General features: G+C 38.0%; 1 pseudogene; it reads left to right on the top strand.

The window, feature by feature from the left end:
• The window catches only part of LOC109675740 (putative RNA-binding protein 15B), a 64120-nt pseudogene that overhangs the window by 688 nt on the left and 50730 nt on the right, over window positions 1–12702 (top strand).

Raw genomic sequence — 12702 nt, 5'->3', positions numbered from 1 at the left:
AAAAATTAATTGGGACTTTTTAGCCCTTTTTATTTTGCTTTTAACTTTTCTCTGCCATTTGGTTTACATGTATTTCTAATAAACAGTATATAACTAGACAAAATTATTTCTTTTTAAAAAGAAATATAAACTTCTTATAGGTATAACTAACATTAGTCATTTTGTCCTATACAGTTTTTCATGCATCTGCTATTTCTTGTTTTATTTATTGTGATATATAGGCTACATTTTCTTTTGTAATCCTTTAAATATTTTGACACATATAAATATTTTTAAACTAAATAATGCTAAAACACACTGTATAGTACAAAGGAAAACACTATTGGTTTCCCAATGCTTTAGTTAGGAGATTAACATAATTTTTCTGCCAATGGTGGATATCTGGAATTTTAGATCCAAACTTTATATTGAATTATTTAGTTCTCTTTTTTCAGTAGTTAATGCTTTCTTTTGTTTTAAATTATAAATTATAACTGTTATTCAGAATTACTTCTATGTTTTTATATATCTTTTTAAATGTTCAAATACAGCTGGGTGTGGAGGTGCACATCTGTGATCTCAGCTACTCAGGAGGCAGACAGTAGGAAGATCATGTTTAAGGCTGGTCCCAGGCAAAAATGTGAGACTCTATTCAAAAAATAAGTAAAGCTAAAAGTGAGTGGGGACGTAGCTAAACTGGTAGAGTGCCTTCCTAGAAAGCATGAGTTCAAACTTCAGTATTGTCAAAAAGAAATGTTTAAATAATTGGTCTTTTTTAATAATTATTTTGCCTGATGGTTGATGGACCCTTTTCCCTACAGACTAAGAACTTTCCTGCAATCAGTAAAGTTTTGTTCTATGACAGTGTTCATTATAAGATACTTGCTATTTGTTTTCTTGGCTTTTTCAACAAAACAGCTGTATGAATGCATTTTTGTTCTTGGTCTTTCATTTTTATGTTTCCTGTTTATCATTTTCCTCTTTTTTTCCCTGCAATCTGTGGGATCTTTTCAAATTTGTTCTGTATGCCCCCAATTCAGTTTTATTTTATTTTGAACTTTCTATTTTGAAAGACATTTTTCAAGGACTCAAAGTCTCAAGGATACTAATAATTTTTATGTATACTCGTGTTAGTCAGTTTTTCCACCACTATGATAAAATACCTAACACAAACAACTTAAAGGAGGAAAGACTTATTTTAGCTCACAATTTCTGAAGTTTCATCTTAATCATGGTGAAGAGAACATGTAGAGGAGGAGACTGTTTGCCTCCTGGCAGACAGGAAAAGAGAACAGAGAGGGACCTGGAATAAGATACAGCCCCCACGGACACACCTCCTAAAGTTCCTAGAACCTCCCAGCACAGCACCACCATTTGGGGACCAAGCCTTTAAAGCATTAATATTTTTAAGCAACACTTCATATCAAACTGTAACATTCTTCCCCTGGCCTCCACAAGGCTTGTTTCATAATGCAAAATGCGTTCAGTCCATCTCCAAGAATCTTCATAGTCTTAACAGTTCCACTGTTATTTAAGTTCTAAGTCTTCTTTGAGACTCAAGGCCAACTCTTAGCTATGAGCCCTTGTACAATCAATTTGTCTCTCATCTGCAGAATTTAGACTTAAAAAACAAAATGAATGACGTGAGTGTAAAATGAAGGAACTGATTAGTGGTGGGGGCAGATATGATTGAAGTACTTCACACACATGTATGAAAATAGAATAATTGTTTAAAAGTTGTTTAAAAGGAGAGAGGGAGGATAGAAAGGGGGGAGAATAGAAAGGGGGGAAATTGATTTTTTTTGTGTGGTACTGGGCTTGTGTCTGTCTTATGCCTGCTAGGCTAATGCTCTACCACTTGAGCCATACTCTCAGCCCTTGAGGAGATGAATTTGATCAAAGTACATTATATTTATGTATGGAAATGTCACAATTAAACCTTTGTGTAATTAACATACTCTAATACAAAAAGAGAAAAAAACCCAAGAAACAAGTTACACACTTCCAACATACAATGACAGAGTAAATAGTCCCATTCCATAAAAGAGGAATGGGGACATAAAAAGGAGAGATGGGACCAAAACAAAATTGAAACTCAGCATGCATTAACTCCTGTGGCTCCATATCTGGCCTCTATGGCAAATGGTGTCATGATGTGATTGCCAATAAGATTGGGAAGGCCTCACTCCTGTGGCCTTGACATTTGCAGCCCACACAACCTATTGCCTGGGCTAGCTCTGCTTGCTATGTGCAGCTTTCCTCTTCACATTTTCCACATTCCTGGCATCACCAACTCCCTGTGGTCCCCATTGAATCTTAGGCTTCACTCTCTAGCTTTATGCCTCACCCTCTTGGGGGCTGTCTGCAGGAACTCTGACCCTGCCACATATAGTCTGGCTTCCCAGGCTTTCCCTTGAAATCTGGGTGGAATCCTCCATAGCTCTTCAACTCTTGTATTGTGCATGTCCACAGAATCAGCATCACAAGGACAATGCCAAGGTCTACCACCAGCTCAAGAAGTAAGTACTTGGACAGCCTCAAACTGTAACTTCAATGACCTCTGAGTGCCCGGGTGGCTAAGATTGGTGAAATGAATCCAGGGGAAACAACTCTCCAGGTCACCTCATGAAAGCAGGGTGACTATCTTTCCTATTGTTACAGTGCAAAAAACTTGGATTTAAAAAATGTTTTTTTTGCAGTACTGGGCATTGAACTAAGGGCCTGTACTTACTAGCAAGCAATCTATTCCTTCAGCCATGCTTCAGTCCTTTTTAGTTTGTTTTTCAAATACAGTCTCAAGCTAACTGTGCCTGGGCTGATCACGATACTCCTACTTCTACCTCTTGAGTAGCTGGGATCTCAGGCTTACACTTCTATGCACCATTTATCAGAAATTTGTTTAACTGGATGTCTTATATTTTACCTGTCAATCTCACCTCCAAAGTACAGTTACTGAGTTCTTTGATAATTTTGCCATGTGAAGTTCCAATCAGGGCTCATACCTGGTTAACAAGCTGAAGTAGGCCATAACTAGTATTTTCTCTATAGCTATACAGTGTAGGTGTGTATCACTATTACAGCACTCAAACCTCTTTATTAGAATCACTGCCTTTGTTTTGAAGTCCTCCAATTTTCTGTGGGCTATTTGAGAAAAGGCAATGTGTTCTCCCCATCTCTGTATTCCAAAGCTCAAAACAGTGCCTGAGGTAGTCATAAGTATTTGTTGAAAGCTTGAGCAAATTCTTTCAGTGAAGTTGTGCAAATTGTTATTCCATCCATTAGAGGGCAGTGGTGCACACAGCACTGCAGAGCAATCCATAAGCCAGAGCTGAACAAAAACAGGCCTTTGCACTTGAAAAGACCAGCAACTGCAGCTCTCCACTCAACAGCAGTGCTGCACCCCTCCCGCCCTGCCCCATGTCTGTGTCAAAACATGCAGAATCAAGATCGGAGACTTACTGTAAAGATTCTTACTGTTCTACTGGAAAAGCTCATTCAGAATTTTAGCCTCTTTAGAAGCACACCAACTCTTACCTGGAAACACTTGAAAAACAGATCCATGAAGGTGATCTTTTTGAACAATAGCAGATAAGTAAATACTTTTATACAGAATTCTAAATATTCTAGGCATTTCCATAATCCTTTAACATGTTCCATTAACACAATCTTTAAAAAATATTTCTGTATGATTATTTGGTTCATATCACATACTAAGCTGCCTATCAGAGAAAACAAAATTAATCATGTTGTTATACATTGTTTTCAGGAAAAGGGGGCATGATTTACTACACAGAGGTGTTATATTTTTGCATTAAGAAAAAGAAAAACAAAAAAAAGAAAAAGAAATACTGAGATGCAATAATTTTTATGAATATAAAAGTGGGTGTTCTGGTATGGCTGAGTTTCTATAAAATACTCTACAAATCAAGGCTGGGCATGGTTGTGAATTCCTGTAATCTTAGCTATTTGGGAGGCGGAGATAGGAGAATTGAGGCCATCCCAGGCAAAGTTAGTGTGAAATCCTATCCAAAAAAGAAACTAAAAGTAAAATGACTGGGTGCTTAGGTAGTAAAGCACCCACCTAGCAAAACATGAGACCCCTGAATTCAATTGTCAGTACTACAAGAGTCGTCTGCAAAACAAAAGTCAGTGATTAATATTACTTCATTAACCTTACCTCTGCTCCATCAAATATGCAGAGACAAATTTACGGTGAAGCTAGTGAGGCTTAAGTTCTCACAGCCTTTCCTTGCATGAACGCTTATAAGATCTCCAAAGAAGTCACAGCAATGAGCTTGCATGGCCATGAATTTTGACTAAAATTTACAAAAGTCAAGTACTTTAAATGTAGTACTTTAAAACCACTAATTCAACTTCATCACCGTCCCCCTTTCCATTTCTGTTTATGTAGGGTGGTGTCGAAAGGGTGAGGGGAAATCATAAGATGTGGTTGAATTAAGAGTATGGTTGTTTTGGGCAGTAACTGGGGTTTGAACTCAGGACTTTGTGCTTACTAGGCAGGCACTCTACCACTTGAGCTACATGCCTAGCCATTTTTTTGCTTCAGTTATTTTTCAGATAGGGTCTCAAGTTTTTGCATGGGGCCAGTCTTTGAGTACAGTCCTCCTCCTACTCCTCCTGTGTAGCTAGGATAACAGGTATGTACCACAAAGTCCAGCTTGTTTGTTGAGATGGGGTCTCACCAACATTTTGCCCAGGCTAGGCTTGAACCACGATCCTCCTTAACTCTACATCCCAAGTAGCTGGGATTATAGACATTAGCCATCACACCTGGCCCCTGAGTACATTTGTTTTGAGTTTATAGAAAATGTTTTTGTGGTTTTTTGTCATTTCTGCTTATAGTATACAAAACTGAGGCATTGTATCATGATGTAATTGTATTTTATTGTGACTGGCAACAATATTTATCAGAATTCATGTTTATACAACACAAACATGTAATAGCATTTCAAACAAGTGTCTCTATATGAATTCAGGTATTTTCCTACACTGCAACCATCAGTAATAAAAAATTCATCAACTTGAAAAAATTTCAAGTTTTCCTTCAATTCTCTCTAAAGAAGAAGGAAGTACAGCGTTTATATTGGACGAAGAGGCATTCATAGAAAATGCATCCTGTACACAGAAGAAACATATATTAGAGGTTTATCAGGTGGTCAGTAAAACACCATGCTATTTTCCTGGATTTTGTGCAGTAGTATGTGCTAACTTTCTTTTTTCTTTTACTCATATGTGCATACAATATTTGGGTCATTTCTCCCCCCTTTCCTCTACTCCCTCCCTTCTACCCCCCACCTCCTCCCTCTCTCCCCCTACCCCCCTTGCTACCAGGCAGAAACTATTTTGCCTTAATCTCTAATTTTGTTGAAGAGAGAGTATAAGCAATAATAGGAAGGAACAAGGGTTTTTGCTAGTTGAGATAAGGATAACTATACAGGGAGTTGACTCACATTGCTTCCTGTACATGTGTGTTACCTTTTAAGTTGATTCTTCTTGAACTAACCTTTTCTCTAGTTCCTGGTACCCTTCTCCTATTGGACTCAGTTGCTTTAAAGTATCTGCTTTAGCTTCTCTGCACTGAGGGCAACAAATGCTATCTACTTTTTTGGGTGTCTTACCAATCCTCATACCTCCCTTGCGTGCTCTCGCTTTATCATATGATCAGAGTCCAGTCCCATTGTTGTGTTTACCCTTGATCTAATATCTGCATATGAGTGAGAACATACAATTTTTGTTTTTTTGGGTCAGGCTAACCTTGCTCAGAATGATGTTCTCCAGTTCCATGCATTTACTTGAGAATGATAACATTTCATTCTTTTTCATGGCTGCATAAAATTCCATTGTGTATAAATACCACATTTTCTTAATCCATTCATCAGTAGTGGGGCATCTTGGCTGTTGCCATAACTTGGCTATTGTGCATAGCACTGCAAAAAAATGGGTGTGCAAGTGCCTCTGGAGTAACCTGTGTCACACTTTTTTGGGTATATCCCCAAGAGTGGTATTGCTGGATCATATGGTAGATCTATATTTATATTTTTAAGAAGCCTCCAGATTTTTTCCAGAGTGGTTGTACTAGTTTTCATTCCCACCAGCAGTGTAAGAGGGTTCCTTTTTCCCTGCATCCTCGCCAACACCTGTTGTTGTTGGTGTTTCTAATGATGGCTACTCTGACGGGGTGAGGTGGAATCTTAGTGTGGTTTTAATTTGCATTTCATTGATGGCTAGAGATGGTGAGCATTTTTTCATGTGTCTTTTGGCCATTTGAATTTCTTCTTTTGAGAAAGTTCTGTTTAGTTCAGTGGTCCATTTCTTTATTGGTTCATTAATTTTGGGAGAATTTAGTTTTTTGAGTTCCCTATATATTCTGATTGTCAGTCCTTTGTCTGATGTGTAGCTGACAAATATTTTCGCCCACTCTTTGGGTGGTCTCTCCAGTTTAGAGACCATATCTTTTGTTGAGCAGAAGCTCTTTAGTTTTATGAGGTCCCATTTATCTATGCTATCTCTTAGTTGCTGAGCTGCTGGGGTTCCATTGAGAAAGTCCTTGCCTATACCAATTAGTTCCAAATTATTTCCTATTCTTTCCTGTACCAACTGTAGAGTTTGGGGTCTGATATTAAGATCCTTGATTCATTTTGAGTTAATAGTGGTATAGGGTGATAAACATGGATCTAGTTTCAGTTTTTTCAGACTGCTAACTAGTTTTCCCAGCAGTTTTTGAAGAGGCTGTCTTTTCTCCATTGTATATTTTTAGTGCCTCTGTCAAAGATAAGTTGGTTATAGCTGTGTGGCTTCATATCTGGGTCCTCTGTTCTGTTCCACTGGTCTTCATGTCTGTTTTTGTGCCAGTCCTATGCTGTTTTTATTGCTATTGCTTTGTAATATAGTTTGAAGTTGGGTATTGTGATACCTCCAGCATTGTTCTTTTTACTGAGTATTGCCTTGGCTATTCATGGCCACTTGTGTTTCCAAATAAATTTAATGGTTGATTTTTCAATCTCTTTGATGAATGTCATTGGGATTTTGATGGGAATTGCATTAAACATGTAGATTGCTTTTGGGAGTATAGACATTTTAACTATGTTGATTCTACCAACCCATGAGCATGGGAGATCTCTATTTTCTATAGTCTTCTTCAATCTCTTTCTTCAGAAGTTTATGGTTTTCCTCGTATAGGTCATTCACATTCTTCGTTAAGTTTACACATAGGTATTTGATTTTTTTTTGAGGCTGTTGTAAATGTAATTGTTTTCACATATTCTTTCCTCAGTTTGTTCATTATTAGTGTATGTTGGTTTTATATCCTGCTACCTTGCTATAGCTGTTGATGGTGTCCATGAGCTTTTGAGTAGACTTTTTTTGGCCTTTAAGATATAGGATCATATCATTTGCAAATAGGGATATTTTGACAGTTTCTTTACCTATTTGTATTCCCTTTATTCCTTCTTCTTGCCTAATTGCTATGGCTAGGAATTCCAGTACTATGTTGAATAGGAGTGGAGATAGTGGGCATCCTTGTCTAGTTCCTGATTTTAGAGGGAACGGTTTCAGTTTTTCACTGTTAAGTATAATGCTGGCTGTAGATTTGTCATATATAGCTTTTATAATGTTGAGGTACATTCCTTTTATTCCTAGTTTTCTTAGAGCTTTTATCATGAAATGGTGTTGGATCTTATCAAAGGCTTTTTGTGCATCTATTGAGATGATCAAGTGGTTTTTGTCTTGCTTCTGTTAATATGGTATATTACATTTATTGATTTTTGTATGTTGAACCACCCCTGAATTCCTGGGATGAAGCCTACTTGGTTGTGGTGAATGATCTTTTTGATCTGTTGTTGGATTCGGTTTGCAATTATTTTATTGAGGATTTTTGCATCGATGTTCATTAAGGAAATTGGCCTATAGTTCTCCTTTTTGGAGGTGTCTTTGCCTGGTTTTGGGATAAGTGTAATACTAGCTTCATAAAATGTGTTAGTTAGTTTTCCTTCCCTTTCTATTTTGTGGAACACTTTAAGGAGGGTTGATACTAGTTCTTCTTTAAAGGTCTGATAGAATTCAGCAGAGAATCCATCAGGTCCTGGACTTTTCTTTCTAGGGAGACTCTTGATTGCTGCTTCAATTTCATTTTGTGTTATAGATCATTCAGGTGATTAATGTCATCTTGGTTCAGTTTTGGATGATCATATGTATCTAGAAATCTGTCCATTTCTTTAAGATTTTCAAATTTATTTGAATATAGGTTCTCAAAGTAGTCTGATGATTTCCTGTACTTCTGTGGTGTTTGTTGTTATCCCTCCTTTTGTATTCCCGATTTTACTGATTTATGTTTTTTCTCTCCTCATTTTAGTCAGGTTTGCCAGGGGTCTATCAATCATGTTTATTTTATCAAAGAACCAACTTTTTGTTTCATTAATTCTTTGTATGTTTTTTTTGGTTTGTATTTCATTGATTTCAGCTCTAATTTTTATTATTTGTCTCCTTCTATTTGTTTTGAGATTTGCTTGTTCTTGTTTTTCTAGGAGTTTGAGATGTATCATTAGGTCATTGATTTGGGATCTTTCAGTCTTTTTAATATATGCACTCATGGCTATAAACTTTCCTCTCAGGACTGCCTTTGCTGTGTCCCATAGGTTCTGGTAGGTTGTGTTTTAATTTTCATTGACTTCCAGGAACTTTTTAATTTCCTCTTTTATTTCATCAATGACCCATTGTTCATTAAGCAATGAGTTATTCAGTTTCCAGCTGTTTGCATGTTTTTTCTCTTTATTTTTGTTGTTGATTTCTAGTTTTATTGCATTGTGATCAGATAGAATGCATGGTATAATTTCTATTTTCTTATATTTGCTGAGACTTGCTTTGTGCCCTAGGATATGATCTGTTTTGGAGAAGGTTCTGTGGGCTACTGAGAAGAATGTATATTGTGTAGAAGTTGGATGGAATATTCTGTAGACATCAACTAGGTCCATTTGATCTATGGTATGTTTTAGATCTAGGATTTCTTTATTGATTTTTTTGTTTGGATGACCTATCTATTGATGATAGTGGGGTGTTAAAGTCTCCCACGACCACTGTGTTGGTGTTAATATATGCTTTTAGGTCTTTCAGGGTATGTTTGATGAAATTGGGTGCATTTACATTGGATGCATATAGGTTGATAATTGTTATTTCCTTTTGGTCTATTTCCCCTTTTATTAGTATGAAATGTCCTTCTTTACCTCGTTTCATCAATGTAGGTTTGAAGTCTACTTTGTCAGAGATAAGTATTGCTACTCCTGCCTGTTTTTGGGGGCCATTGGCTTGGTAAATCTTCTTCCAGCCTTTCATCCTAAGCCTATGCTTATTTCTATTGGTGAGATGGGTCTCCTGTAAGCAAGAAATTGTTGGATCTTCCTTTTTAATCCATTTCGTCAAACGGTGACTTTTGATGGGGGAATTAAGTCCATTAATGTTAAGTGTTAGTATTGATAGATATGTGGTGATTCCTGTCATTTAGTTGTCTTAGGTGTTTGAGGGTTTGATTGTGTGTAGCTAAATCGATGTTACTCTCTACTTTTTTTGTCTTTTCTTCTCCTGTGGTTTGGTACTGCCTGCCCTTTCATGGTTATGTTGGGTTTCACTTTCTGTGTGCAGAATCCCTTGAAGAATCTTTTGTAGTGGTGGCTTTGTGGTCATATATTGTTTTAATTTCTGCTTATCATGGAAGACTTTTATTGCTCCATCTATTTTGAATGATAGTTTTGCTGGGTAGAGTATCCTGGGGTTGAAGTTATTTTCATTCAGTGCCTGGAAGATCTCATCCCGTGCTCTTCTTGCTTTTAATGTTTCTGTTGAGAAGTCTGCTGTGATTTTGATGGGTTTACCTTTGTATGTTATTTGTTTTTTCTTTTTTACAGCTTTCAATATTCTTTCTCTAGTCTCTGTACTTGTTGTTTTAATGATAATATGTCATGGGGTAGTTCTATTTTGGTCAGGTCTGTTTGGAGTTCTGGAGGCATCCTGTACCTGTATGGGCATAGTTTTCTCTAGATTTGGGAAATTTTCTGTTATGTGTGTTATATTACACATTCCTTTTGCTTGCACCTCTTCTCCTTCTTCAATGCCCATGATTCTCAGGTTTGGTCTTTTGATGGAGTAAGTAAGTTCTTGCATTTTGTTTTCACAGGTCTTGAGTTGTTTAACTAATAGTTCTTTTGTTTTTCCTTTAATTACCATTTCATCTTCGAGTTCTGAGATTCTGTCTTCTGCTTGTTCTATTCTGTTGGATTGGCCTTCCATTTTGTTTTGCATTTCTGTTTCGTTCTTTTTTCTGAGGTTTTCCATATCCTGAGTCTCTTCCTCTTTAATATTGTCTATTTTCGTCCTGAGTTCATTTATCCCTTTAATTATTGTGGTCTTTCCTTCACTTTGGTGTTTATACAGTGCTTTTATAGTTTCTTTCATTTATTCTTGAGCTTTCTCAAATTCTCTATTTTTGTTGTCTTGGAATTTCTTGAGTGTCTCCTGTACATTTTGGTTGACCCTATCCAGTATCACCTCTATAAAATTCTCATGGATTACTTGCAGGATTTCTTCTTTCAGCTTGTTCTTGTGGGCTTCATTGGGTTCTTTGGCATAGTTTATCTTTGTTTTGTTGGAGTCTGGATCTGGGCATCTGTTTTCTTCATTTCCCTCTGGTTCCTGTACTAATTTATTATTGGGGGGAAAATGGTTTCCCTCTTTTTTCCATCTTCCCATCACTGCCCTTGCTATTGTTACTGTCCCTGTACTGTGTGTAATTCAGTATTGTCTACCTTGCAATAATAACAATGGTGATATCTAGAGTGGAAAGGTGAGAGGAGAGGGAAAGCAAAGAAGGTAAAGAAAAAGGGAAAAAACCCAAAAATAACAAACACACTCACACACACACACACACACACACACACACACACACACACACACACACACAAAACAGAGCCAAAGAAATAAACAGGGAGAGATAGTGTACTAATCAACAGTAAGCTACACAGGCATTAAAGAGACAGAGAGAGGATTAAAAAAAATCCCCAAGTTCAAATGCAATAAAGTTTCAGTCTTAATAATTTTGGTTTTTTTCTGTCATTGTCTCATCAAAGGAGAAAAAGCAAAACCAGAAAACAAACAAAACAAACAAAAATATCCCAAGTTCAAATTCAATACAGTTTCAGTTATTCCTTCAGCATCTGGTCCTAGTTCTGTCGTTGTCTCATCAAAGGAAGAGAAAGAAAGAAAAAAAAAAGAGTCTGGAGTCAGCTTTGTGTGTGTCTATCTGAGGCTGTGGCTCACCTGCCACCTACTTTCAGCCAGCTGCTGTTGCAGGCTTTATTTATGCAGATCTCAGGAATAGGCTTTACACTCACCTAGCCCTGCAGGCTTTGTTTATTTAGAGTTCTCCTGGATGCATGTCCCTTCTGCTTTCTCCAGTATACACCCTTACCTGTTGCAATTCAGTCTTTTTTAATCTTGGGTTTGCATGGTGGGGTGCCCCTCTTCCCCCACTCTCCAGGGGAGCGTGCTATACTTTAGCTGCCATTGGAAGCCTTCCCCTCTCCAAGCCCACTGGGGGAGGTTGCGCCACTCCTGCCTTCTCCAGCCAGCTTGTTTATTTACAGTTTGCATGGGGCAGTAACCCCCCCACCCCCGGTGGAGCTTTCCACAGGACAGCCACTGCTACAAGCTTTCTCCTCTCCAAGATTGCTGGGCGTGTGCTGCCACTCCTGCCTTCTCCGGCCAGCTTGTTTATTTACAGTTCTGTGAACGAGTGCCCCTCCCCCACTCTCCAGAGTTCAGGGTACCACACCCTCTTTGCTAAGTATCTTTTTTTTTTCAGCTGCTTGTTTATTATTCAGTTTAGTTTTGTTCTTTTTTTTCCCTGGGTGGTGGTTGGTCTGTCCAGGAGGCTATGCTGATTTGGCCCAGGGTTGTCTGTGGGAGTACCACTTGCCATTTAGCTCACCTGGTGGTCTGCTTCTCCCAAGCAGGATAGGAGCTGGCACCTGGTGGTTTGGGAGCCCTCCTGGTTTCTCTGTTTAATGTGGAGTGTGGAGGTGTCAGAGTTTTGCCTCTTCTTGATGGTTTTTCCTATAAGGTGTATTTCCAGCATCTCTTCAAGATTTTACTTTAGGAAGCACGATTTCTGCTTCCTCCCTCTAGTCCTCCATCTTGGAGTCTCTGTGCTAACTTTTAAAATCTCTACTTTGATATGACATCTTTTCTCATTTGCTGTGGACTAAATGTTTGTCACTTTCCCCCCACTCATGTGTTGAAGTCTTAATTTCCAGTGTGATAGCATTTGGAGGTGGGGTTCTTGAAGATAATTAGGCTTAGATGAAGTCATGAGGGTGATGGGTCCCTGTGAGGAATCAGTGACCTTTTAAGAAGAGAGAGGTGCTTTCTTCTTCTCCTTGTTCCTCTCCCCCTCCCCTTCTCCTTCTCATTCTTCTTTCTCTCTTTCTCTCTCTCTCTCTCTGACTCTCTCAAACCATCTCACTTTCTCTCTCTTCCTCTTCCTCTTCTCCAATGTGAGAACACAGTGACAATAGCCATCTGAAAACCAGGAAGAGGCTCTTCACCAGAACCTGACCACATTGGCACCCTGATTTGATACTTTCAGCCAGAATTGTGAGAAAATTAATTTCTGTTGTTTAAGCCACTCAGTCTATGTATGGCATTTTGTTAAAGTAG

The sequence above is a fragment of the Castor canadensis genome, chromosome 14, assembly GCF_047511655.1.
Source record: "Castor canadensis chromosome 14, mCasCan1.hap1v2, whole genome shotgun sequence".
Lineage (NCBI taxonomy): Eukaryota > Metazoa > Chordata > Mammalia > Rodentia > Castoridae > Castor > Castor canadensis.
The sequence above is the reverse complement of the archived record's forward strand: the minus strand, read 5'-3'. Positions and strand labels throughout refer to the sequence as shown.